The 27,460-nt window shown below is 41.5% G+C and overlaps 1 pseudogene; it reads right to left on the bottom strand.

Annotated features, from left to right (window-relative positions):
• Positions 1–545: 545 nt before the first annotated feature.
• LOC115378194 (uncharacterized) lies at positions 546–23,934 on the bottom strand (annotated as a pseudogene).
• Positions 23,935–27,460: the final 3,526 nt, after the last annotated feature.

Below are 27,460 nucleotides of genomic sequence, written 5' to 3' on the forward strand. Positions count from 1 at the left end.
TGGAAGTAGAAAGAAGAGAAAGACGAGAATAACGAACAGGTTGAGGTGAAAAGCTTTTCACTTAACTGGATACAATGACAACATTTTGAAAAGGTATTTGAAAATTTAATAATAGATATTGCATCTTTTATGTTGTAAATAGAAATACAAACTTTTTCTACCTCATGAAACCTGAACAAAACTTTTTCAATTTTACAAAACTGTTATTTTATATACATATATTAAGTAATGAATTAATGAATTCATTTATTAAGTTTGACCTAGTGCAAGAATATGAATGGCAGCCTTTGAGGAGAAAGATGAACAAACTTATTTTGAGTCCATTTATAAATTACCTCACCATGACAACAGACTATTACCATAAATGGCAGAAGATGGAGAGGATGGGGACAACAACAGAGAGGAATAAAGAAAGAGAGAAAACGGGTGCCTTTCCTGTTGCGGCTGCTGCGGGAGACGGCATGTCACCCACTTCCTCCTTTAAGAACGACCCAAATCTTGACGTTTTGGTAAAGGCCTGCACATCTGCGCGGAGCCTCCTGCTCTCATCTACAGTCACTACAGCCACCTGGAACCAAGAAGAATCTGACTTGCACAACAGAGGTCCGCCCTGATCCCCCTGTAAATACAACAATAGATATAACGAGAGTGTTATTAACAATTTATGTCCTCCTGGTGCCATTTATAAATGAAATGGGCACCCCTGGTGGATGTGACAACCTGGTTTTACCTGCTGAACATCCATGGCATAAGTGCAGATGTTCTCTGAGTGAGAAATGTTCCCACAACTTGTCACGTTTGTCTCCATGTCTCGTAGAACTGAGCCGTCTGCAACATTTCATAGAATAATTACATTCACCCAGATGAATATAAGTATCCCCTGTTAAATGTTATGTAATGCTCTGTAAGCTGAGCAAAAGTTTTTGCTTCATTACCCCTGTACTTACCTTTGGCTTTGCTGTCCTGCCCCCAGCCTGCCACCCAGCATTGGATTCCAATGGGAAACTGCCTTGAACTGGAGAGGTCTATACACACCGGCTGGATGTAATCATTGTAGGTAACTGGTTTAAGCAGCTCCACCACTGCAATGTTGGAGCCTGTCATGTTGCTCACTGTCATTTTCCTAACACCAACAGACACCTCAAATTCCTCTGCACCGTTCACAAGTTTCTGGCCCAGAAACACTTCCCACTCACTGGTGTTTTCATTTGAACTGCAAGGGGAATACAGAGCATCTTCAAAAATGAATTTGTCCTCCTCTGTTTTGTTAATGGATAAAAAAAAATATATAATTAAGAAAGGCTTTTAATTTATGAAAGAGGTACATACCTGGAGAGGCACTGGGAACCAGTGAGGACAAAGTTATGAGAGATAAGAGTTCCTGCACAAACTTGAGACCCATTTTTGTGGATACTGACCACCCAGGGCCAAGTTCCCCCCGCCACAACACCACTCTTCCCTTCAATGTGACTGTTCAATGGGGCATGACCACACACTGAGCCTATGTGAGAGAGGTGAGAGTTTATTTATTTTGCTTGGAAAGGAAATGTTACACCAGGAACAAATCATATTTCAGAGTAATATGAATAAGACACTCACGCGTTGGACTGGTTATAGCTTTTGTAGTAGTACTTGTTACAGCAGTTGGTGAAGCTGCTGAAGGAGCTGGCAGACCAGGACAGGTGTAGCTGCTGTCAGCATCCAGCCCACTGGAGGTGAACTGGACAAAGCCTGGCTTGTCAGAGCTGACGTGGGAGTTGATCCAGGACTGGTAACGGGACACTCTGGAGTAGACTCCCGGCAGATTGGGCCGAGCACAGCCAAAACCAAAACTCACAACTCCAGACTGGATCCAAACAGCGCCCTGTTGGCTCACCATTGGACCTCCTGAATCACCCTGAGTTTTGAACAAAAACATATTCAATCTTATAGCAATTTCATAAAGCAATATAAGGTGTGAATAAAGTATGGATAGAGAAGGAGATGATAAACCGATTTATACCTGACATGAGTCCTTGCCTCCTGGCAGAACACCAGCACAGATCATGTCGTCTGTGATTGTGTTCACTCCATTGAGACATTTACACTGTCTGTTCCCCACAACTGCGACTTCCACTTCTTGCAGAATTTTGGGGAAGGGCAAAGGGACTGAGGGATATAAACAAAAAGAACTGACCACTCCAACAATCCTTTTGCAATCTACATATTATGACGATATCTATGAAATACAATGCAAATTTACATTAGTTCAAAAATACCTTTTTTGACCATTGATGAATCAAGATCTAAGTGTCTAATACCAAACTGATCACAGGAATCCTCAGCTGTTGTTACTGTGAGTTACTGTTAAAATTTACTTGGACTATAAAAATGGACTCTATATATAATCTATCAGAACATTTAGACAAAACACAGTCAAGAGCAGAATTTCTAATATCAAAGTGATCACAGGAAACCTAAGAGTTATTGCTTGAGGACATTTCCAAAAATTAAAATGTTCCTCACCTCCCTCCTGGATTCGGCCCCAGCCAGTGACCCAGCAGTCAGTACCATTGTTGAACACGCTGTCACTGGCTGCCAGACACACAGGTCTGATGTAGTCAGTGAATTTGACTGGTGAGGAGAGTTTGAGCAGAGCAATGTCGTTGTTACTTGTGCTGCTGTCATAATCTGGATGTATCACTATCTCAGCAACAGTTCTGGATTCTTCATTTGGGTTTTTGCCCTGAAGATTTTGAAGACCCAGCAAAACCTTCCAACTAGATGTACTTGAACTGCAAGAACAGAAAATAAACACTGGTTATCATACACAATGTCTTTTAAAGGTTTTAGTATTTTTTGTAATGTCTAGTAATTTCTAATCATTATAGTAATTTCTCTCAAAATGTGTCTCTTTATGTGTGTATAAGCAGCCATGGTAAAAAAAAAAAAAAAAAAAAAAAAAAAAAAAAGTCAGACAGACAAAAACATGACAGGATGAGATATTTAAAAATAAACATTTCTGAGAATATTGCCTATCTCCCCCATTAGACACACCTGGAGAAGCAGTGAGCGGCCGACATCACCCACTCCCTGTTGATGAGGGAACCACCACAAACATGGCTGCCAAACCTCTGCAGACTGGCCTGCCAGGGCCAACTTCCAGCTGGAGCATCCTCACCTCCAACTATCCTGTTGTACAGGGGAGTGATGCCACACACTACAAACAAGATGGAAGCACAAGCACTCAGTACCTGCAGGGCATTGTTGCCTGTGGCACCACCACTGGTGCTGCAAGGCCAGCTGAAGGGTCGTCAGCAGGGAACCAAGACATAATGCTTCCGAGTAAAGTGCAGAACAGATGGACATATGGATGGATTATTAATGATTATTATGGCATAATTGTCTTTACTGTCTCACTGCATTTTCTCTTGCTCGTGCCTGGCTGCCACATCCCAACTAACAGTATAGATTATGAAATTGCTCTAAATTGAGGCATTATGTTATCTTCTATCAGAGAACGATGCTATCTAACCTATGAAAACAAATGTAAAATTTAAACAGGAATATTTCCCAAAAAAGTAAGGCAATTAGTTTTCACTGGACACAGTGCTGTTGTTGTTACTGTATGTAAGGACAACTGACATCAGCCCCTGACCTCGACCAGAGGATGTGAAATACAGTAAGTCTAACTGGATATATTTGTGGACACGGAAGACTCATATTAAAACCAGGTGTAAATGTCATCCATCTAAAACATGGCTCGATACAATCTGGATACAAAAAACACATGCTAATATTAGGACTAAAGGCGGTTGTTTTGTGTGTGGATTTATTTGTCTGCGTTAGACCTGTGATGGGCTGGTGATTTTTCCCGGAAATGTCCTTGCCTTGTGTGTTATGCATACTGCAACAACCCTCAGCTTTCCTGTGAACTGATTAGCAATTAGTGAACATAGAAAATGGAAAGAGGGAATGTGAGATACATACACTCAGCACTTGGAATAGTAGATGGAGGATCTGTGGTTGTAGTTGTAATGGCGGGAACTGTAGAAACAGGAGCTGGCAGACCAGGACAGGTGTAGCTGCTGTCAGCATCCAGCCCACTGGAGGTGAACTGGACAAAGCCTGGCTTGTCAGAGCTGATGTGGGAGTTGATCCAGGACTGGTAACGGGACACTCTGGAGTAGACTCCCGGCAGATTGGGCCGAGCACAGCCAAAACCAAAACTCACAACTCCAGACTGGATCCAAACAGCGCCCTGTTGGCTCACCATTGGACCTCCTGAATCACCCTGAGTTTTGAACAAAAACATATTCAATCTTATAGCAATTTCATAAAGCAATATAAGGTGTGAATAAAGTATGGATAGAGAAGGAGATGATAAACCGATTTATACCTGACATGAGTCCTTGCCTCCTGGCAGAACACCAGCACAGATCATGTCGTCTGTGATTGTGTTCACTCCATTGAGACATTTACACTGTCTGTTCCCCACAACTGCGACTTCCACTTCTTGCAGAATTTTGGGGAAGGGCAAAGGGACTGAGGGATATAAACAAAAAGAACTGACCACTCCAACAATCCTTTTGCAATCTACATATTATGACGATATCTATGAAATACAATGCAAATTTACATTAGTTCAAAAATACCTTTTTTGACCATTGATGAATCAAGATCTAAGTGTCTAATACCAAACTGATCACAGGAATCCTCAGCTGTTGTTACTGTGAGTTACTGTTAAAATTTACTTGGACTATAAAAATGGACTCTATATATAATCTATCAGAACATTTAGACAAAACACAGTCAAGAGCAGAATTTCTAATATCAAAGTGATCACAGGAAACCTAAGAGTTATTGCTTGAGGACATTTCCAAAAATTAAAATGTTCCTCACCTCCCTCCTGGATTCGGCCCCAGCCAGTGACCCAGCAGTCAGTACCATTGTTGAACACGCTGTCACTGGCTGCCAGACACACAGGTCTGATGTAGTCAGTGAATTTGACTGGTGAGGAGAGTTTGAGCAGAGCAATGTCGTTGTTACTTGTGCTGCTGTCATAATCTGGATGTATCACTATCTCAGCAACAGTTCTGGATTCTTCATTTGGGTTTTTGCCCTGAAGATTTTGAAGACCCAGCAAAACCTTCCAACTAGATGTACTTGAACTGCAAGAACAGAAAATAAACACTGGTTATCATACACAATGTCTTTTAAAGGTTTTAGTATTTTTTGTAATGTCTAGTAATTTCTAATCATTATAGTAATTTCTCTCAAAATGTGTCTCTTTATGTGTGTATAAGCAGCCATGGTAAAAAAAAAAAAAAAAAAAAAAAAAAAAAAAAAGTCAGACAGACAAAAACATGACAGGATGAGATATTTAAAAATAAACATTTCTGAGAATATTGCCTATCTCCCCCATTAGACACACCTGGAGAAGCAGTGAGCGGCCGACATCACCCACTCCCTGTTGATGAGGGAACCACCACAAACATGGCTGCCAAACCTCTGCAGACTGGCCTGCCAGGGCCAACTTCCAGCTGGAGCATCCTCACCTCCAACTATCCTGTTGTACAGGGGAGTGATGCCACACACTACAAACAAGATGGAAGCACAAGCACTCAGTACCTGCAGGGCATTGTTGCCTGTGGCACCACCACTGGTGCTGCAAGGCCAGCTGAAGGGTCGTCAGCAGGGAACCAAGACATAATGCTTCCGAGTAAAGTGCAGAACAGATGGACATATGGATGGATTATTAATGATTATTATGGCATAATTGTCTTTACTGTCTCACTGCATTTTCTCTTGCTCGTGCCTGGCTGCCACATCCCAACTAACAGTATAGATTATGAAATTGCTCTAAATTGAGGCATTATGTTATCTTCTATCAGAGAACGATGCTATCTAACCTATGAAAACAAATGTAAAATTTAAACAGGAATATTTCCCAAAAAGTAAGGCAATTAGTTTTCACTGGACACAGTGCTGTTGTTGTTACTGTATGTAAGGACAACTGACATCAGCCCCTGACCTCGACCAGAGGATGTGAAATACAGTAAGTCTAACTGGATATATTTGTGGACACGGAAGACTCATATTAAAACCAGGTGTAAATGTCATCCATCTAAAACATGGCTCGATACAATCTGGATACAAAAAACACATGCTAATATTAGGACTAAAGGCGGTTGTTTTGTGTGTGGATTTATTTGTCTGCGTTAGACCTGTGATGGGCTGGTGATTTTTCCCGGAAATGTCCTTGCCTTGTGTGTTATGCATACTGCAACAACCCTCAGCTTTCCTGTGAACTGATTAGCAATTAGTGAACATAGAAAATGGAAAGAGGGAATGTGAGATACATACACTCAGCACTTGGAATAGTAGATGGAGGATCTGTGGTTGTAGTTGTAATGGCGGGAACTGTAGAAACAGGAGCTGGCAGACCAGGACAGGTGTAGCTGCTGTCAGCATCCAGCCCACTGGAGGTGAACTGGACAAAGCCTGGCTTGTCAGAGCTGATGTGGGAGTTGATCCAGGACTGGTAACGGGACACTCTGGAGTAGACTCCCGGCAGATTGGGCCGAGCACAGCCAAAACCAAAACTCACAACTCCAGACTGGATCCAAACAGCGCCCTGTTGGCTCACCATTGGACCTCCTGAATCACCCTGAGGAGATGGAGAGGGGCGTCAAAAAACGTATTCTAATCTCTATCACGTTTTTGGAAAATCAATAAATCAAATGAAGTATCCTACCTGACATGAGTCCTTGCCTCCTGCCAGAACACCAGCACAGATCATGTTGTTTGTGATTGTACCCACTCCATTGAGACAGTTGCATTGCCTGTTTCCCAGAACAGGCACCTCCACTTCTTGTAGAGTTTGAGGGAAAGGAAGGGGTACTGAAAACAACAACAACAAATGCTGAAAAAAATCAGGAACTGTAAACACAATGGGGGAAATAGCCTACTTGATTCCAGAATTTCAGGTAAGAATAAAATAGAAATGATCTGATTTTATCCATGTTTCTAGGGTAAAAATAATAATCTCAATTGTTTTTTCATTAAGTGACAGAAATGTCTGTAACATCTAGCACTGAACATTGATCAAATAGGCAGGAATACAGGATATACTCTGTGAAGACATACTTAAAATGGGAGAAATAGAGCTGGGCATCATCAGCATAATGATGGAAATGTACAATACGCTTTCACTTAATATGCTCCGAAGAAAACATATAAAGAGGGAATATAAAAGGCCCCTGCACTGTCCCCTGGGGAACCTCACCAGAAAAAGGGGGCTAAGAAAAGGAAGCCCTTCCAAGTACAGGAGAAAATCTATCAGAACATTTAGACAAAACATAGTCAAGGGCAAAATTTCTAATATCAACGTGATCACAGGAATCCTAAGAGTTATTACTTGAGGACATTTCCATAAATTAAAATTTTCCTCACCTCCCTCCTGGATTCGGCCCCAGCCAGTCACCCAGCTATCAGTACCATTGTTGAACACGCTGTCACTGGCTGCCAGACACACAGGTCTGATGTAGTCGGTGAATTTGACTGGTGAGGAAAGTCTGAGCAGAGCAATGTCGTTGTCACTGGTGTCACTGTCATAGTTTGGATGTAAAATGATTTCAGCAACAGTTTGAGTCACTTGATTTGGATTATTTCCTTGCAGGCTTTGGCGACCCAGGGAAACCCTCCAACCAGACACACTTGAACTGCAATTGAAAAAAAAAAACAGAAAAACATTGCTGATCACAAGACAGTAGACAAAAGATCTATTTTATCAGCTATTGGTCTGTGTGTTTAAAATGGGTCAGTTGGTTTCCATTCTATGTTTTTTTTTTTTTTTTTTTTTACATCAAACTGTGCATTATGAAACATGTTGAAGTATCAGTGTGGAATGAGATTCTGAAAAGTTCATCTTTTGCTTTTGACCGTTACCCACCTGGAGAAGCAGTGAGCAGCAGACATCACCCACTCCCTGTTGATGAGGGAACCACCACAAACGTGGCTGCCAAAACTCTGCAGACTGGCCTGCCAGGGCCAACTTCCAGCTGGAGCATCCTCACCTCCAACTATCCTGTTGTACAGGGGAGTGATGCCACACACTACAAACAAAAAGGATCTGGTCAATGAGATTCAAAATTTTTTGTTAAAGTGGCAATATAATAAACAGTCGAAACAGAATGCCTTGACTTAAATACATACATTCAGCACTTGGAATAGCAGATGGAGGATCTGTGGTTGTGATTGTAATGGCTGGAACTGTAGATACAGGAGCTGGAAGACCAGGACAGGTGTAGCTGCTGTCAGCATCCAGCCCACTGGAGGTGAACTGGACAAAGCCTGGCTTGTCAGAGCTGATGTGGGAGTTGATCCAGGACTGGTAACGGGACACTCTGGAGTAGACTCCCGGCAGATTGGGCCGAGCACAGCCAAAACCAAAACTCACAACTCCAGACTGGATCCAAACAGCGCCCTGTTGGCTCACCATTGGACCTCCTGAATCACCCTGAGGAGATGGAGAGGGGCGTCAAAAAACGTATTCTAATCTCTATCACGTTTTTGGAAAATCAATAAATCAAATGAAGTATCCTACCTGACATGAGTCCTTGCCTCCTGCCAGAACACCAGCACAGATCATGTTGTTTGTGATTGTACCCACTCCATTGAGACAGTTGCATTGCCTGTTTCCCAGAACAGGCACCTCCACTTCTTGTAGAGTTTGAGGGAAAGGAAGGGGTACTGAAAACAACAACAACAAATGCTGAAAAAAATCAGGAACTGTAAACACAATGGGGGAAATAGCCTACTTGATTCCAGAATTTCAGGTAAGAATAAAATAGAAATGATCTGATTTTATCCATGTTTCTAGGGTAAAAATAATAATCTCAATTGTTTTTTCATTAAGTGACAGAAATGTCTGTAACATCTAGCACTGAACATTGATCAAATAGGCAGGAATACAGGATATACTCTGTGAAGACATACTTAAAATGGGAGAAATAGAGCTGGGCATCATCAGCATAATGATGGAAATGTACAATACGCTTTCACTTAATATGCTCCGAAGAAAACATATAAAGAGGGAATATAAAAGGCCCCTGCACTGTCCCCTGGGGAACCTCACCAGAAAAAGGGGGCTAAGAAAAGGAAGCCCTTCCAAGTACAGGAGAAAATCTATCAGAACATTTAGACAAAACATAGTCAAGGGCAAAATTTCTAATATCAACGTGATCACAGGAATCCTAAGAGTTATTACTTGAGGACATTTCCATAAATTAAAATTTTCCTCACCTCCCTCCTGGATTCGGCCCCAGCCAGTCACCCAGCTATCAGTACCATTGTTGAACACGCTGTCACTGGCTGCCAGACACACAGGTCTGATGTAGTCGGTGAATTTGACTGGTGAGGAAAGTCTGAGCAGAGCAATGTCGTTGTCACTGGTGTCACTGTCATAGTTTGGATGTAAAATGATTTCAGCAACAGTTTGAGTCACTTGATTTGGATTATTTCCTTGCAGGCTTTGGCGACCCAGGGAAACCCTCCAACCAGACACACTTGAACTGCAATTGAAAAAAAAAAAACAGAAAAACATTGCTGATCACAAGACAGTAGACAAAAGATCTATTTTATCAGCTATTGGTCTGTGTGTTTAAAATGGGTCAGTTGGTTTCCATTCTATGTTTTTTTTTTTTTTTTTTTTTTACATCAAACTGTGCATTATGAAACATGTTGAAGTATCAGTGTGGAATGAGATTCTGAAAAGTTCATCTTTTGCTTTTTGACCGTTACCCACCTGGAGAAGCAGTGAGCAGCAGACATCACCCACTCCCTGTTGATGAGGGAACCACCACAAACGTGGCTGCCAAAACTCTGCAGACTGGCCTGCCAGGGCCAACTTCCAGCTGGAGCATCCTCACCTCCAACTATCCTGTTGTACAGGGGAGTGATGCCACACACTACAAACAAAAAGGATCTGGTCAATGAGATTCAAAATTTTTTGTTAAAGTGGCAATATAATAAACAGTCGAAACAGAATGCCTTGACTAAAATACATACATTCAGCACTTGGAATAGCAGATGGAGGATCTGTGGTTGTGATTGTAATGGCTGGAACTGTAGATACAGGAGCTGGAAGACCAGGACAGGTGTAGCTGCTGTCAGCATCCAGCCCACTGGAGGTGAACTGGACAAAGCCTGGCTTGTCAGAGCTGATGTGGGAATTGATCCAGGACTGGTAACGGGACACTCTGGAGTAGACTCCCGGCAGATTGGGCCGAGCACAGCCAAAACCAAAACTCACAACTCCAGACTGGATCCAAACAGCGCCCTGTTGGCTCACCATTGGACCTCCTGAATCACCCTGAGGAGATGGAGAGGTGTGTCGAAAAACTTATTCTTATCTCTATCACGTTTTTGGAAAACCAACAAATCAAATGAAGTATCCTACCTGACATGAGTCCTTGCCTCCTGCCAGAACACCAGCACAGATCATGTTGTTTGTGATTGTACCAACTCCATTGAGACAACTGCACTGCCTGTTTCCCAGAACAGGCACCTCCACTTCTTGTAGAGTTTGAGGGAAAGGAAGGGGCACTGAAAAAACAACAACAACAAATGCTGAGAAAAATCAGGAATTGTTAAAAAAAAAAAAAGAGAGAGAGAGAGAGAGAAAATAACCTAAATCATTCCTGAATTTCACGTAAGAGTGAAATAGAAATGATCTGATTTTATGTATGTTTCTAAGGTAAAAATAATGATCTCAACTGTTTATGAGGTAATAAAAACGTCTGTAATATCTAGCACTGAGCAGTGGTAAAACAGGCAGGAATAAAAGATATATTCTCTGACAAAGTACTTTAAAGGAGAGAAATAGAGTTGGGCAACGTCAGCAGAATGATGGAAATGGAGAATATGCTTTCACTTAATATGCTCCATAGAAAACATATGTATAGGAAATATACAAGGTCCTTGTACTGTCCCCTGGGGAACCTCACATGAAACAGGGGGCTGAGAAAAGGAAGCCCTCAAAGCAGAAAATATCAGAACATTCCTACAATATACAGTCAAGAGCAGAATTTCTAATACCAAAGTGATCACAGGAATCAGCAGAGCTATTGTTCAAATTTACTTCCAAAAATGAAAATGTTGCTCACCTCCCTCCTGGATTCGGCCCCAGCCAGTGACCCAGCTATCAGTACCATTGTTGAACACGCTGTCACTGGCTGCCAGACACACAGGTCTGATGTAGTCGGTGAATTTGACTGCTAAGGAGAGTCTGAGCAGAGCAATGTCGTTGTCACTGGTGTCACTGTCATAGTTTGGATGTAAAATAATTTCAGCAACAGTTTGAGTCACTTGATTTGGGTTATTTCCTTGCAGGCTTTGACGACCCAGGGAAACCCTCCAACCAGACACACTTGAACTGCAATTGAAAAAAAAAAATCGAAAAACATTGCTGATCACAAGACAGTAGATTAATAATGTATTTTATAGCTATTGGTCTGTGTGTTTCAAATGGGTCAGTTGGTTTAATTTCTATGTTTGTTTCACTTAAAACTGTATATTATGAAACATGTTGAAGTATCAGTGTGGAATGAAATTCTGAAGAGTTCATCTTTTGCTATTTGATGGTTACCCACCTGGAGAAACAGTGAGCAGCAGACATCACCCACTCCCTGTTGATGAGGGAACCTCCACAAACGTGGCGGCCGAACCTCTGCAGACTGGCCTGCCAGGGCCAACTTCCAGCTGGAGCATCCTCACCTCCAACTATCCTGTTGTACAGGGGAGTGGTGCCACACACTACAAACAAAAAGAAACCGGTCAGTGAGATTCTACATTTTTTTTTGTTCAAGTGGCAATCTAATCAAAAGTTGGAAAAGAATGCCTACACTGAAATACTTACATTGTGTGCTTGGAGTAGTAGATGGAGGATCTGTGGTTGTGGTTGTAATGGCTGGTACTGTAGATACAGGAGCTGGCAGACCAGGACAGGTGTAGCTGCTGTCAGCATCCAGCCCACTGGAAGTGAACTGGACAAAGCCTGGCTTGTCAGAGCTGATGTGGGAGTTGATCCAGGACTGGTAACGGGACACTCTGGAGTAGACTCCCGGCAGATTGGGCCGAGCACAGCCAAAACCAAAACTCACAACTCCAGACTGGATCCAAACAGCGCCCTGTTGGCTCACCATTGGACCTCCTGAATCACCCTGAGGAGATGGAGAGGGGCGTCAAAAAAGTTATTATAATCTCTATCACGTTTTTGGAAAACCAACAAATCAAATGAAGTATCCTACCTGACATGAGTCCTTGCCTCCTGCCAGAACACCAGCACAGATCATATTGTTTGTGATTGTACCCACTCCATTGAGACAGCTGCACTGCCTGTTTCCCAGAACAGGCACCTCCACTTCTTGTAGAGTTTGAGGGAAAGGAAGGGGCACTGAAAAAACAACAACAACAAATGCTGAAAAAAATCAGGAACTGTAAAAAAAAAAAAAAAAAAAAAAAAAATGTGGAAAAAACCTAAATCATTCCTGAATTTCACGTAAGAGTGAAATAGAAATGATCTGATTTTATGTATGTTTCTAAGGTAAAAATAATGATCTCAACTGTTTATGAGGTAATAAAAACGTCTGTAATATCTAGCACTGAGCAGTGGTAAAACAGGCAGGAATAAAAGATATATTCTCTGACAAAGTACTTTAAAGGAGAGAAATAGAGCTGGGCAACGTCAGCAGAATGATGGAAATGGAGAATATGCTTTCACTTAATATGCTCCAAAGAAAACATATGTATCAGAAAAATAAAAGGTCCTTGTACTGTCCCCTGGGGAACCTCTCATGAAACAGGGGACTGAGAAAAACAAGCCCTCAAAGCAGAAAATATCAGAACATTTCTACAAAACACAGTCAAGAGCAGAATTTCTAATACCAAAGTGATCACAAGAATCAGCAGAGCTATTGTTCAAATTTACTTCCAAAAATGAAAATGTTGCTCACCTCCCTCCTGGATTCGGCCCCAGCCAGTGACCCAGCTATCAGTACCATTGTTGAACACGCTGTCACTGGCTGCCAGACACACAGGTCTGATGTAGTCGGTGAATTTGACTGCTAAGGAGAGTCTGAGCAGAGCAATGTCGTTGTCACTTGTATCACTGTCATAATTTGGATGTAAAATGATTTCAGCAACAGTTTGAGTCACTTGATTTGGGTTATTTGCTTGCAGGCTCTGGCGACCCAGGGAAACCCTCCAACCAGACACACTTGAACTGCAATTTAAAAAAAAACAACATAAAAATCTTTCTGATCACAAAGCAAAAGACTAAAGATCTTTTTTTCAGCTATTGGTCTGTGTGTTTCAAATGGGTCAGTTGGTTTAATTTCTATGTTTGTTTCACTTAAAACTGTATATTATGAAACATGTTGAAGAATCAGTGTGGAATGAAATTCTGAGGAGTTCATCTTTTGCTTTTTGATGGTTCCCCACCTGGAGAAACAGTGAGCAGCAGACATCACCCACTCCCTGTTGATGAGGGAACCCCCACAAACGTGGCAGCCGAACCTCTGCAGACTGGCCTGCCAGGGCCAACTTCCAGCTGGAGCATCCTCACCTCCAACTATCCTGTTGTACAGGGGAGTGGTGCCACACACTACAAACAAAAACAATCCAGTCAGTGAGATTCTACATTTTTTCTTAAAGTGGCAATCTAATCAAAAGTTGGAAAAGAATGCCTACACTGAAATGCTTACATTGTGCGCTTGGAGTAGTAGATGGATGATCTGTGGTTGTGGTTGTAATGGCTGGTACTGTAGATACAGGAGCTGGCAGACCAGGACAGGTGTAGCTGCTGTCAGCATCCAGCCCACTGGAGGTGAACTGGACAAAGCCTGGCTTGTCAGAGCTGATGTGGGAATTGATCCAGGACTGGTAACGGGACACTCTGGAGTAGACTCCCGGCAGATTGGGCCGAGCACAGCCAAAACCAAAACTCACAACTCCAGACTGGATCCAAACAGCGCCCTGTTGGCTCACCATTGGACCTCCTGAATCACCCTGAGGAGATGGAGAGGGGCATCGAAAAACTCATTCTAATCTCTATCACGTTTTTGGAAAACCAACAAATCAAATGAAGTATCCTACCTGACATGAGTCCTTGCCTCCTGCCAGAACACCAGCACAGATCATGTTGTTTGTGATTGTACCAACTCCATTGAGACAGCTGCACTGCCTGTTTCCCAGAACAGGCACCTCCACTTCTTGTAGAGTTTGAGGGAAGGGAAGGGGCACTGAAAAAAACAACAACAAATGCTGAGAAAAATCAGGAACTGTAAAAAAAAAAATTTTTTAAATGAGGAAATAACTTAAATCATTCCTGAATTTCACATAAGAGTGAAATAGAAATGATCTGATTTTATGTATGTTTCTAGGGTAAAAATAATGATCTCAACTGTTTTTTTATGAGGTAAAACGTCTGTAATATCTAGCACTGAGCAGTGGTCAAACAGGCAGGAATAAAAGATATATTCTCTGACAAAGTACTTGAAAGGAGAGAAATAGAGCTGGGCAACATCAGCATAATGATGGAAATGGAGAATATGCTTTCACTTAATATGCTCCAAAGAAAACATATGTATAGGAAATATAAAAGGTCCTTGTGCTGTCCCCTGGGGAACCTCACATGAAACAGGGGGCTGAGAAAAACAAGCCCTCAAAGCACAGCAGAAAATATCAGAACATTTCTACAAAACACAGTCAAGAGCAGAATTTCTAAAACCAAACTGATCACAGGAATCGGCAGAGCTATTGTTCAAATTTACTTCCAAAAATGAAAATGTTGCTCACCTCCCTCCTGGATTCGGCCCCAGCCAGTCACCCAGCTATCAGTACCATTGTTGAACACGCTGTCACTGGCTGCCAGACACACAGGTCTGATGTAGTCGGTGAATTTGACTGGTGAGGAAAGTCTGAGCAGAGCAATGTCGTTGTCACTGGTGTCACTGTCATAGTTTGGATGTAAAATGATTTCAGCAACAGTTTGAGTCACTTGATTTGGGTTACTTCCTTGCAGGCTCTGCCGACCCAGGGAAACCCTCCAACCAGACACACTTGAACTGCAATTGAAAAAAAAAAAAAAAAAAAAGAAAAACATTGCTGATCACAAGACAGTAGATTAATAATGTATTTTATAGCTATTGGTCTGTGTGTTTCAAATGGGTCAGTTGGTTTAAATTCTATGTTTGTTTCACTTAAAACTGTATATTATGAAACACGTTGAAGAATCATTGTGGAATGAAATTCTGAGGAGTTCATCTTTTGCTTTTTGATGGTTACCCACCTGGAGAAGCAGTGAGCAGCAGACATCACCCACTCCCTGTTGATGAGGGAACCACCACAAACATGGCTGCCAAACGTCTGCAGACTGGCCTGCCAGGGCCAACTTCCAGCTGGAGCATCCTCACCTCCAACTATCCTGTTGTACAGGGGAGTGGTGCCACACACTACAAACAAAAAGAATCCGGTCAGTGAGATTCTACATTTTTTTGTTCAAGTGGCAATCTAATCAAAAGTTGGAAAAGAATGCCTACACTGAAATGCTTACATTGTGCGCTTGGAGTAGTAGATGGATGATCTGTGGTTGTGGTTGTAATGGCTGGTACTGTAGATACAGGAGCTGGCAGACCAGGACAGGTGTAGCTGCTGTCAGCATCCAGCCCACTGGAGGTGAACTGGACAAAGCCTGGCTTGTCAGAGCTGATGTGGGAATTGATCCAGGACTGGTAACGGGACACTCTGGAGTAGACTCCCGGCAGATTGGGCCGAGCACAGCCAAAACCAAAACTCACAACTCCAGACTGGATCCAAACAGCGCCGTGTTGGCTCACCATTGGACCTCCTGAATCACCCTGAGGAGATGGAGAGGGGCGTCGAAAAACTTATTCTAATCTCTATCACGTTTTTGGAAAACCAACAAATCAAATGAAGTATCCTACCTGACATGAGTCCTTGCCTCCTGCCAGAACACCAGCACAGATCATGTTGTTTGTGATTGTACCAACTCCATTGAGACAGCTGCACTGCCTGTTTCCCAGAACAGGCACCTCCACTTCTTGTAGAGTTTGAGGGAAAGGAAGGGGCACTGAAAAAAACAACAACAACAAATGCTGAAAAAAATCAGGAACTGTAAAAAAAAAAAAAAAAATTGAGGAAATAACCTAAATCATTCCTGAATTTCACGTAAGAGTGAAATAGAAATGATCTGATTTTATGTATGTTTCTAGGGTAAAAATAATGACCTCAACTGTTTTTTATTAGGTAATAAAAACGTCTGTAATATCTAGCACTGAGCAGTGGTAAAACAGGCAGGAATAAAAGATATATTCTCTGACAAAGTACTTGAAAGGAGAGAAATAGAGTTGGACAACGTCAGCAGAATGATGGAAATGGAGAATATGCTTTCACTTAATATGCTCCAAAGAAAACATATGTATAGGAAATATAAAAGGTCCTTGTACTGTCCCCTGGGGAACCTCACATAAAACAGGGGGCTGAGAAAAACAAGCCATCAAAGCACAACAGAAAATATCAGAACATTTCTACAAAACACAGTTAAGAGCAGAATTTCTAAACCAAACTGCTCACAGGAATCGGCAGAGCTATTGTTCAAATTTACTTCCAAAAAATAAAATGTTTCTCACCTCCCTCCTGGATTCGGCCCCAGCCAGTCACCCAGCTATCAGTACCATTGTTGAATACGCTGTCACTGGCTGCCAGACACACAGGTCTGATGTAGTCGGTGAATTTGACTGGTGAGGAAAGTCTGAGCAGAGCAATGTCGTTGTCACTGGTGTCACTGTCATAGTTTGGATGTAAAATGATTTCAGCAACAGTTTGAGTCACTTGATTTGGGTTATTTCCTTGCAGGCTCTGGCGACCCAGGGAAACCCTCCAACCAGACACACTTGAACTGCAATTAAAAACAAAAAACAAAAAAAAAAAAACAACATAAAAATCTTTCTGATCACAAGGCAAAAGACTAAAGATCTTTTTTTTTTTTTCAGCTATTGGTCTGTGTGTTTCAAATGGGTCAGTTGGTTTAATTTCTATGTTTGTTTCACTTAAAACTGTATATTATGAAACATATTGAAGAATCAGTGTGGAATGAAATTCTGAGGAGTTCATCTTTTGCTTTTTGATGGTTACCCACCTGGAGAAACAGTGAGCAGCAGACATCACCCACTCCCTGTTGATGAGGGAACCTCCACAAACGTGGCGGCCGAACCTCTGCAGACTGGCCTGCCAGGGCCAACTTCCAGCTGGAGCATCCTCACCTCCAACTATCCTGTTGTACAGGGGAGTGGTGCCACACACTACAAACAAAAAGAATCCGGTCAGTGAGATTCTACATTTTTTTGTTCAAGTGGCAATCTAATCAAAAGTTGGAAAAGAATGCCTACACTGAAATACTTACATTGTGCGCTTGGAGTAGTAGATGGATGATCTGTGGTTGTGGTTGTAATGGCTGGTACTGTAGATACAGGAGCTGGCAGACCAGGACAGGTGTAGCTGCTGTCAGCATCCAGCCCACTGGAGGTGAACTGGACAAAGCCTGGCTTGTCAGAGCTGATGTGGGAGTTGATCCAGGACTGGTAACGGGACACTCTGGAGTAGACTCCCGGCAGATTGGGCCGAGCACAGCCAAAACCAAAACTCACAACTCCAGACTGGATCCAAACAGCGCCGTGTTGGCTCACCATTGGACCTCCTGAATCACCCTGAGGAGATGGAGAGGGGCGTCGAAAAACTTATTCTAATCTCTATCACGTTTTTGGAAAACCAACAAATCAAATGAAGTATCCTACCTGACATGAGTCCTTGCCTCCTGCCAGAACACCAGCACAGATCATGTTGTTTGTGATTGTACCAACTCCATTGAGACAGCTGCACTGCCTGTTTCCCAGAACAGGCACCTCCACTTCTTGTAGAGTTTGAGGGAAAGGAAGGGGCACTGAAAAAAACAACAAGAAATGCTGAAAAAAATCAGGAACTGTAAACACAATGGGGGAAATAACCTAAATGATTCCAAAACTTCAGGTAAGAATAAAATAGAAATGATCTGATTTTATCCATGTTTCTAGGGTAAAAATAATAATCTCAATTGTTTTTTCATTAAGTGACAGAAATGTCTGTAACATCTAGCACTGAACATTGATCAAATAGGCAGGAATACAAGATATACTCTCTGAAGACATATTTGAAATGGGAGAAATAGAGCTGGGCATCATCAGCATAATGATGGAAATTGACAATATGCTTTCACTTAATATGCTCCAAAGAAAACATATGCATAGGAAATTTAAAAGGCCCAAGAAATGGCCCTTGGGGAACCTCACAAGAAAAAGGGGGCTGACGAATGGAAACCCTTCTAAATGCAGCAGAAAATATCAGAACATTTCTACAAAACACAGTTAAGAGCAGAATTTCTAAAACCAAACTGCTCACAGGAATCAGCAGAGCTATTGTTCAAATTTACTTCCAAAAATTAAAATGTTTCTCACCTCCCTCCTGGATTCGGCCCCAGCCAGTGACCCAGCTATCAGTACCATTGTTGAACACGCTGTCACTGGCTGCCAGACACACAGGTCTGATGTAGTCGGTGAATTTGACTGGTGAGGAAAGTCTGAGCAGAGCAATGTCGTTGTCACTGGTGTCACTGTCATAGTTTGGATGTAAAATGATTTCAGCAACAGTTTGAGTCACTTGATTTGGGTTATTTCCTTGCAGGCTCTGGCGACCCAGGGAAACCCTCCAACCAGACACACTTGAACTGCAATTTTAAAAAAAAACAAAAAAAAAAACATAAAAATCTTTCTGATCACAAGGCAAAAGACTAAAGATCTTTTTTTTTTTCAGCTATTGGTCTGTGTGTTTCAAATGGGTCAGTTGGTTTAATTTCTATGTTTGTTTCACTTAAAACTGTATATTATGAAACATATTGAAGAATCAGTGTGGAATGAAATTCTGAGGAGTTCATCTTTTGCTTTTTGATGGTTACCCACCTGGAGAAGCAGTGAGCAGCAGACATCACCCACTCCCTGTTGATGAGGGAACCTCCACAAACGTGGCGGCCGAACCTCTGCAGACTGGCCTGCCAGGGCCAACTTCCAGCTGGAGCATCCTCACCTCCAACTATCCTGTTGTACAGGGGAGTGGTGCCACACACTACAAACAAAAAGAATCCAGTCAGTGAGATTCTACATTTTTTGTCCAAGTGGCAATCTAATCAAAGTTGGAAAAGAATGCCTACACTGAAATACTTACATTGTGCGCTTGGAGTAGTAGATGGAGGATCTGTGGTTGTGGTTGTAATGGCTGGTACTGTGGATACAGGAGCATTTTGACAAGTAAAGTATCTGCTGCTGAAGATTGTGGATTGGTGGTCAAGTTTGTACTTGCTGAAATCAACCCACCACATTAGCCTACACAGCATATTTTCCAATAGAACGATCAGCCATTGTGAACAACTTCAAGATTATTTACATTTTAAAAAGGCCAGAATTCACACATTGGATGCACTATCACAAAGACACTTTCCTTAAAAAAAAAAAAAAAAATCCCGTGTCCTATATATTTGTCCAGTATCTTAGGCGTACTGGTATTGCAAAAGAGATGATTTCTTTGTTCTATATGTAACCCACCCCGTAAATCTTGTTAATTACAGTCAGCTTTCCAAATATAGGCCTTTAAATGGAATTAGACACACCAAACACACATCGGAAACAATACTAGCTATAACCTAGAATCGCCTGTAATCACAAATGACATGCCTGGTTACGCCATAAACTGCAAACACCTCTATCCATTCCAAGACTCCAAGAAACATTAAAGTTTCACAAAAAAAATACCTTTGTTATTTCTATGGCCATAAATTTGTGTGAATATGCCCGCTCTGACTGTTTGATCCAGATGAAAGCAGCTGTAGACTGGCCGATACACATTTTGGCACAACAGGTGCACGCTGTTTTATCCAGATTGAGGGACGTGGTGCGCGTTTCCAAAGCGCCGCGCAATTACGCACACATCAGGCTATAATGTGGCTCCGCATCAAATCTAGGTAAATCCGCGCCAACTCTTCGAGACGTAAACAGGCGTCTTTGTCCTTTGCACACCGCACACGGTATGGCTGTAATTCTAAGTTTATACAGTGGAGAAAATGAACACTCATCTCATGCTCATATAAAAACGCTAGGTTACCACACCCGGAGCAGCCGCCTGCATCCTCTATTTGCAACAGCTCTCCCAAAAGTAGCACCGGGAAGTGTGTAGTCATTCTCAATAGAAAAGGCCCATTACCGCGATGAACGTATAAAGTGACGGCGTGCAGAGGCCCGGCTGTAATTGTTTCAGTGAAGGAAACAAGTGTGCGTCAGTGTGTGATTTCGGTAAATTCAGATTTCCATATTTCTCACATTTTCTCACCTTTGGCATCCCTGTGGCACGTCTGTGCACTTTAATACAATAAGCAAGTGGATACAAGCGTTTCATTTACAAAAACTATAAGGAAAATTTAAGCAATCAAAAAAAAAAAAAAAAAAAAAAAAATCGTTGCCCAGATTGCTGTAAGTAAACTGTTATTATGTGAATTATTCTCCTCAGATATATGACATCATCATCATTGAAACCATCTCCGGAAACACACATTGACTTTAAAGATTAACATAATGGCGACATATTTGTGCAATATATGTATTCATGGTTGGATGCTGTACAGTCATAAAGGCTCGGTCTATTCTGCATGCACTGCACATGCAGAAAAAGAAAAGAAAAGACAGAAGAAGCCGGTCTGGGCGCTTCCATTAGAAATTGCGCGTCATGTAGCGGGGAGTGCTCTGTTTTCAACGCAGGTGTCAAATAAAGTAAAACTAAGTTGGCCACACCACAGAGAGCTCATCTTGACTTCACAAAACTGATAGTTAATTCCAGTAGCACTGCATATTTTAATATTGTTCTATAAACAACATCATTTTATCATGAAGAGATGCAGATGTGATGACATATATTAGTGCTGCAGTACAAACAGGAGTTAGACTGGACACAGGTCTGTAGGTTGTATGGTGCTCTGGATATGAACATGGGCCAAATGCATAAAATGTAAATGAAAATTTTAATATTTATTAATTTCACAAAGTATAAATTTATATTTATACTGGACAGCTCAGGATTTTCATTTGAAATAATCTAAACAAAATTTACATTTAAGCACCCAGCGATACTAAAAACATACCAACCTGAAGTTTTTTTTCAAGGCATCATATCAAGCAAAAGGTGCACTTACTCTCTGCACTTGATGCTGTTGTCTCAGGTGTCGGGGTCGTAGCTGGACAAGTGCATGTTGAAGATGCTGTGGTGGAGGGAGCTGGCAGACCAGGACAGGTGTAGCTGCTGTCGGCATCCAGCCCACTGGAGGTGAACTGGACAAAGCCTGGCTTGTCAGAGCTGATGTGGGAGTTGATCCAGGACTGGTAACGGGACACTCTGGAGTAGACTCCCGGCAGATTGGGCCGAGCACAGCCAAAACCAAAACTCACAACTCCAGACTGGATCCAAACAGTGCCCTGTTGGCTCACCATTGGACCTCCTGAATCACCCTGAGGAGATGGAGAGGGGCGTTGAAAAACTTATTCTAATCTCTATCACGTTTTTGGAAAACCAACAAATCAAATGAAGTATCCTACCTGACATGAGTCCTTGCCTCCTGCCAGAACACCAGCACAGATCATGTTGTTTGTGATTGTACCCACTCCATTGAGACAGTTGCACTGCCTGTTTCCCAGGACAGGCACCTCCACTTCTTGTAGAGTTTGAGGGGACGGAAGAGGCACTGAAGGGAGAGACCATGAGTTAAAATATACAGTATTCAGTTGTGGTGTTTCCTGCTGTAGTCATATTATTTGTTTTATGTTGCAGGACAACATAACCAGTATTTTGATACATGTTAAAATCCTCACCTCCCTCCTGGATTCGGCCCCAGCCAGTCACCCAGCTATCAGTACCATTGTTGAACACGCTGTCACTGGCTGCCAGACACACAGGTCTGATGTAGTCGGTGAATTTGACTGGTGAGGAGAGTCTGAGCAGAGCAATGTCGTTGTCACTGGTGTCACTGTCATAGTTTGGGTGCACCAAAATCCTTGTGACATTTCTCAACACTTCATTTGGATTATTGCCCTCCTGGTTTTGCCGACCTAGAGCAACTGTCCAACCTCCTGTGACTGAGCTGAAAGTGGAATGCAGATGTACAGTATTTTAATGAGATAGTAATGTCACACCATTCAAAAATGTATAGTAATACACACACACACACACAGTTAAGTGCACACCAAAAGGAAATGCATCAGCTCTTCTTCATTAGTTGACAACACAGTGGTTGTTGACTATAAAACTAAAGGAGCAAATGGTGTGTTTCTTTGCTTCGTCAGGTCTGATCTATCGGCCTTTAAAACCCCCCATCAGTCAAATCTTTGTTGTTTCGTTAAGGGTACTTGCAGCCCTGTCCCGCCTACCTGAAGAAGCAATGCGCGGCAGACAAAACCCACTCCTTGTTGATGAGGGAACCACCACAGACGTGGCTGCCAAACCACCGCAGACTGGCCTGCCAGGGCCAACTTCCAGCTGGAGCATCCTCACCTCCAACTATCCTGTTGTTGAGTGGGGCCGTGCCACACACTGGACAGGAGATCAGAATTAGACCAGATTTGAGAATTTGAGGACAGTCAGTGTAGATACAGTTATCTGTCATACAAAACATGTTTAGGTTTGTTGGGTTTGAAGGTAGAAAGCTTCTCAAGCCTCCACCATTTAACAGCTAGATAGACAAAACCTTCTAAAATGATAAGAGAAATTGCAATATACAGATTTACGGGGACACAAATAATTTTGAACGTACCGTCAAGTTGAGAATGTGATTCTGTGAAAGAGATAATATGAAAGAGTCAGTCATGTTTAATCTGAGTAATACAGTGTTTGCCATGTAAATACCCAACAAGAGCAATGGAAAAACTTGCTGAATATGTCCCATTAGTGGTTCGACAGAGACTACAGATGTTTTCTTGCTTTATTAGAGAAAAATGAAATTGTGAAAATGGAGCTTGTGCCCTCCTCATCTTAGAATCCTTGTCTTTGATTTTAAATGTTATTCTCCTATCTGACGTCATGATGATAAAGTAAAATATCCTATATGCTAAGAAAAAAAATGAGTTACCGGGTTTGGCTGCAATGCATCTAAAAATATTAATCTAAAAATAAATATTTCACACAAGCATATTGCAATATTACTTTGCATTTATCTTGACCAACAGCTTTCCATGATGCATAATATTGACCTAACCTATTTCTTGGGAATTGTTCACAAAGGTAAGGAATTATGCATTAAGAGTTCTCAAGTTCAAAAAGATGAACATAAGAACACTGAGAAAAAAACAAAAAAAACAAAAAAACAACTCTGTCGTTAATTGATCAGCTATTAAAACAAATAGTTTTATTTGCTGAAGGTTGTCATACAGTACTGGATAAATTTTAGCTTTCTGATTTGATACTACATTTGCTATTTTGAGTAACCCAAACTGGATTACTGCACTATTTGATTGGATCAATACCCACCAGTGGTTTATAATTAGATGCACTTTACCATTCAGCTATACCTGGGCAGACATATATACAGCATTTGGCCATCATCATCATACAGTTTATTGATTTGAGTAAAAGTAACATACAACTGTTTCCCTCGCAAGAAAAAAAATCCTTAACATATTTTTACTACTATTATTCTTGAATCCTAGGAAAGCAAAAGTATTAATGGTCGATGTTGTCCAGCTGTGGTGACTTACCTCCAAGCAGAGCGCTCAGCAGAGTCAGTACACAGACCCACTTCTCTAAAGCCATTGTGTGACTCCAGAGCTCTTGCTTGTCACTCTTTAAATACCAGGTTAACCTGTCACCTGCTGTGACTTGTGCCACTCCCATAACAAAGCCCACATAATAACCAAAAGGGTCAACAATTTCCTTGTACTTCTGTACTCACTGTGTTTTTGTAATCAGGGAGGCATGATGTTTTCCTGCTCTGCCAGCTGGGGAAGTGCAGGCTTGTCCTAATGAGATATCCTTTAGGTATAAGAATTAAATGAGAGGTGATTCCACTGGTCAGCACACACACAGGACTAGATTATAGGTAGTAGGATATTTTTAAAAAGTTCATGTAGGATATTAATTTGTGGTTCTTAAAATTATATATGAAAAAATGTAACAAAATTATGAGTAGTGATTTGGTGTGCCTTCTCCATCAGTAGACATCTCAGATTTAATGACACTGTAATGCCCTTGTCCCACTCTGGCTGCAGTTTAAACAGGACCCGACAATAGATCTGTAGTGTAACATAAATATTGAGACAGGACTTCATGTCTCCATCAAGGTGTGGAGCAACACGTTGCGTATGAGAGGGCTATAAACGAAGTGCTAGAAAGGGCAAATACCTGACATATCGCACGCTTGAGAAATAGCAAAAAACAGAGCCCTTCTACAAAACGTGTCAAAAGACACACCAAACCTGCCTGTTACCATTGTTTCTTAAACTATGGTGCTTTCACCACTCCAGCTTAATTGATAGGGATCAATGGCTGTCTGTGAGACTAAACCCTCCCTGGTTATGTCATTGGTATTTTGCTCGCCACCGCTGTACTCAGGTTTCTTGAGGCACTTACACAGTTATTGCATCAATATTTAAAAATAGACTCAACTGTAATATTTGTAATCAGCTAAAATAGACTACCGGAACCTAGGCGAATTGATTCAGGGCCCTGTGCTGCTTTTATCTCAGTTAGCGCTGAATAATCTCAAAGGTCCCACCTAGAATGACCGCCAGCATGATTTGTGAAATTACTTCAAAGGGAACAGTCATCAGACACGAGTGAGAGGTTTGTGCTGTATAACTGTATCTGTGCACACATGGTGAACATCACGTGGCACGTCTGACGAGTTCCACCCGAGCTCTTCTCTAATAACTTTTTGTCTCAAAATAGAATTTACAATTACGTGCACAGGAACTCAACTGAGGCGATGAGTGCGTCTTGATGACAGCTTGTTCAGGTTTAGGATGGAAAACAATGGAAAAGACATTAGATGTGACATACGTGATGGCTGCGACATTTTCAGCTCATCCATCAGTAACCAATTGTTTGTGAGGCAAATATGCATTCTGACAGGAGAAAGAGGGTTTCACAGACAGTTACATAACATTTCAACATAGTGGAACATACTGTTCTCCTACATAGTTTTTGAGTTGGGGTCATCCTATATGCTAATAATGGCATGCCACATTTATTTTTTAATCTTTGAGTTTTAAAACAGACGATAAACCTGTGCTACTACAGAAATCAGTGCAAGTTCAAATATTCTTACAGTATTTATAAAACAGCTACTGTGATGACCAATAATTATCACAGATGAGGAAGAGGTAGAAGAAGATTTGTTCCTAGTCATAATTAATTGGTAATAACCACTTTTAGGACTTTTGTGACAAATATTTCCTCTCACATCTTCTGTGTAAGGCAGTATTAACATAAGCAGCTGTAATTTTATAGTTGTACTTAATGAAGGTGTTGAAGGTATTTGTATGCTGATGTGTGCTGGTAGATTTGCCTGTGTGATTGTCACTGTGCTACAGATCATGTAATGATGCTGCATGTAAATGAATGTTTTTAGTGCCTGGTGATTGCTCTGTGCCCACCTGCCCAGGGAAATGGCACAGATGGAGCCACAGATGGAAATCTGGCATAAATCATCTCTTCTTCATTTGATATTAACGTTTTTGTGCATGATCCTTGTTTCATTAAAAAGTGCATTGCTCTACTTTGTGCGTCTACTTTTGCATATCACAAGTGATTTCAGCAGAGAAATTTGATAAAGTTGCTAAAAACTAATGAAGCCATTTTTGCATTTTATTGCACACTCATAATGATTATCTGTGTGTGCATTACTGACTGCTACCTGTTGTTCAATGTGATGGTGATGATGTGAGAGTTTGCACACTGTAGGCCTCCACCACGATGCATTCAGATTGTTCATTAATCTCAAAGATTAATGACCAAACCTTTTTCACTGACACCCACACAAACAATTTTATAAACTGTCTACTTCCTTCAGTGTTTCCTTGAACGTGGAAAAACAATGTTAAAATAGGAATTACATCCCACCTTCAGGAGAAGCACAGAACTGAAGATTTGCTGATGCAGTAATGACAATGCTGCTTGAAATTTCATCATGCTTATAATCTCATTAAGGCACATACAGCACTCAAACCACAATTCCCTCTCATCATTTAATTTAACACCTTCAACTCCACATGGATGCCGGCATCCACGACCAGCATATTGTCTTTCAGAGCCTATAGCAGGCGGGAGTGAAGATACTGTGTTATATGAGACGAGACAAATTAAGGAATCCAGTGAAGCCAAGCATGTCCTGCTAGGTTGTCATGGTCGCTAAATATCACTTAGACTAACTTTTGGGAACCATAGTGACTTCTAGGACAATCACAGCCTCATGAAACTTTGCAACCACAAACTAGAGACGTAGAACATTCAGAGGACGTCTGGTTTTCTAGGTGTATAAGGGCGAGACTCTGAGCAATTTCCAGACAGACCTACTTGTCATTCAATTGCCGAAAAAAAGTCATTCTTACTGAAATCTCCAAATGTCACAAGTTTTTGACACCAAACCAAAGCCTCAATTTTTCTATGGTGTTCCTCAAGGTTTTGGTGCTTTAATGTGCTGTTTTGGGGGTACTTTTGACCATTTTTATCAATTCCTAAGTGGCAAAAAGTGGTCAAATGTTACACCAAATCTGTGTGACAACTAGTATCAACTCAAACTTAAGACACACAGGTAAGCGTGGCAAAAGGGTATCATATGCTTCCATCACACTTTAAATAAATATGACTAGAAAAGTTGACACACAGTGCTGAGATGCATCTCAAAATTCCCAGCTTTCAGGCGATGTTTACCCCTTCTTTGTGGCAACTTCTGTTGACCTTTTATCTCCCCCCCCCACACACACACACACACATACACACACACATGCACAAAATGTGGGGATGGCAGCAGGGTCTACAAGTGCAGATGCCAGTATGACTCATTATTTATCTGAAAGGTCCTTTTTTTTTATATTGAACTGTAAGAACATATTTGCACTACTATAAATCCATTGTGTATTTACTTACTGAAGGCTATGAAAAGGTAAACTCTACTAGAACTACAAGGAAATTGAATTCAAGGAGTGATTTAGTAGAGATCAGAATACATTTTTAATGAACGCAGCAGTTTACATTCTGCCAGGCCTGATATTTATGGAAGATGGCCACTGACAAACTTAACAAAAGAAGTCTAGCTGCATACAGACAAATTGATTTAAGA

The sequence above is a fragment of the Myripristis murdjan genome, chromosome 19, assembly GCF_902150065.1.
Source record: "Myripristis murdjan chromosome 19, fMyrMur1.1, whole genome shotgun sequence".
NCBI classification, from domain to species: domain Eukaryota; kingdom Metazoa; phylum Chordata; class Actinopteri; order Holocentriformes; family Holocentridae; genus Myripristis; species Myripristis murdjan.